We start from the raw sequence: 2,639 nt of genomic DNA on the forward strand, positions 1-2,639 counted from the left end.
TTCCTTAATTTATGCTTTATTTTCAACTCCTCATGTGTAACAAGAGTAAAATAGTAATATGGATTGTTTGTAGAAAAGAAAAAATGTGCTGTAAAAACAGCTATTTGAGGAATATGTGGACTACTCCTTCAAATTGGTATGTAAGTATTTATTATAAAATGTTGAATCACTGGTAGGGTTGGGAGTGGGTAGACTTGGTATCTGCTCTCAGAGTGCCAGAAGAGCTCTTATACCATAATTTCCATAGTTAGCCATTGTGAAGTTGTTGCACTGTTAAACTGCTTTTGCTTTTATTACTGTTTACTGTCCACAGAGGCAGACCAAATTTAGCAAACTATCTACCTCCCAGAAATTAGTGTGAAGGAGCTTGTTTTGGCAGTCAGTAATGCATATAATGTATGCTGTCAGGTAAACGTGTGTAGTCCACCTAGCATCTGAATTATAAAGGAGACGCTGTAACTCCTGTTGCCAAAGAAATAATGAGATACAAGATAAGGAACTGAATGACAAATCTGATTGTTAACGTAGTTTGTTTTGATTTCCCCCTCCCTAAAACAGGAAAAGTATGCTAAACTAGTGTGAGATTGCTACCTATGTGCTGTGTTTATAAATGGGAGACATACCCTATGTGTCTCCAAAATAAAATAGGAAAGCTGCTGGGCTGTGCTGACCCTACGTATGATGTAATAGGTCACCAGCATACCTTCTGTTTTTAAATAACACATCAACTATTATAAGGTTATATTACTGTGCTGGGTGTTGATGTTACTTGTTACTAGCAGTGCCTACTCCTTTGATTCTTCTGACTTGTGGTGCTATGAACTTAGCTGTCTATGTACAAATTGAATGTGAGTGGGGTAAGTGGAGGCACTCATGTCAGTTGCTCTGTTGAGCTGCTGCTCCTGCCAAGTAAAAAATCCCACTGTAGGGGATTTGCTGGAGTACCTTGCAGCCTTTCATTTGTGCTTGTCACTGACAACTCTTGTATTGGCAGCAAGACTGTTCTATATACCCTCTCTGCCTTGGTGTGCAGTTGAGTTGCTGAGCTATGCTAAATCTCATGTAATTCTATAAGCTGTTAAATGATGTCTGGTTTTCAGTAAGGTTGTCTATGCTGTTGAGTTTAATATTAGCCTATTGTATATGTGTGCACACAGGCATGTGCACCAGTTACAAAATTTACTGGTGATAGATTGATATATACTGATTATATTTGAATACTAATTAAGTGTTGGTAAAACAGGATTTATCTTTTTTTCTTTTGAGTGGTTAAGGGGCATCCATTTCCTTAACTGAAAACAAAAATCAATTTTTCTGTGTATGCTAGTTATGCATAAGAAGGATGCTAAATTAATGAAGGTTTAGATTAGCATCTATTTCCTATCCACTGCGTGTTTAACAGTTACACCCATCTTCTCGTTCCTTCTGCAAGCAACAGGATGATGAAGTAATCACAGCTCATAAAGGTTGATGGTCTGTACCCAGACCTGTGCTGATGAACCAGGGTGGTGAACAGAAGAGGGAAATGGCAAAAGCTCAGCAGAAAGGCGATTGATCCAGTGAAATTGATTGATTGATTGATCCAGTCCATTCATGTCCAGCAACTGTCACAACAGAAAGGGTTTTTCATGGACTGCGCTCACCACGAAGAATGTTAGCGGCAGGTTTGGGTAGTGGCTTTCTGTAAGTGGGAGATTACAGTTCAGTAGAGTTGCCTTGAGCAAACTGCTGAAGGAAAAGGTGTAACCAGCCGCGGAGTGAGAATAAACTTTAACAGGCAGCAATCACACTTAACAGGTATTTATCTCTTTTGAAGGTGGTAATGAGGTCCCTTGAGCCCACCTTCTCTCCAAATGTTCATGAAAGGATGTTTATTTACTTCTTATGCTTTCATCTGCTTAGCTGTAGTTATCAGTGAGTACAAAGAGAAGTAATCCTATCTATTTTGGTCAGACCTGGCTTTAACACCTTACTATGCATGCCCTGCAGAAGGCTGGGTGTTTGAATGGTAGTTATTAAGGCCTAATTTTTCTACAGGAGCACAGCCTCAAGCAAATGATTTTGGTAGTCGGGATTATCAGGGTAGGTGGTTTAAAATAAGGTCTGAGAAAGTATGCTTGTCGAAACTGAAATTACTCCAACTGCCCCTCCAGAAAGGTGTTTTAGGAGGTAACAGGAAGATTTAAGGCTATTAAAAGCCACAAAGATTCTGCTGACCCTACATGCGGCCTTTTCCTAAGGCAAGTGTTGTGAGCGCTGATCTTCCACCCTCTTCATGACAAGAATCAGCCATGTTCCTTCAGCGAGTGCATTGGCAAAAAGGCTTCGAAGGCATTTTCTGAACAGCAACAGGAATGCATTTAGCAGCAGACAGAAGCATTGCCACGGCGTTTATAGCTGAAAGTGGCTCTCCAATTGTCTCGTTCATCGAAACGCAGCAGTCATCCGTACTATAACCAGGCGGGACGGGAGGACAGACGGGCAGCCACGCGCGCCCCCTAGGCAGCGCCAGGCGCCGTGCCCGCCTGCCCCGCGAGCTGAGCGACCGCCGTCCCCTCAGCACCGCCCCACACCGCGCGCGAGATGGGCGGCCGTGACGCATCCGCGTGGTGATTGGCTGGCGACGCCGGGGCGGTGCG

Source organism: Tympanuchus pallidicinctus, unplaced genomic scaffold (assembly GCF_026119805.1).
Source record: "Tympanuchus pallidicinctus isolate F22 unplaced genomic scaffold, pur_lepc_1.0 scaffold1, whole genome shotgun sequence".
Classification (NCBI taxonomy): Eukaryota; Metazoa; Chordata; class Aves; order Galliformes; family Phasianidae; genus Tympanuchus; species Tympanuchus pallidicinctus.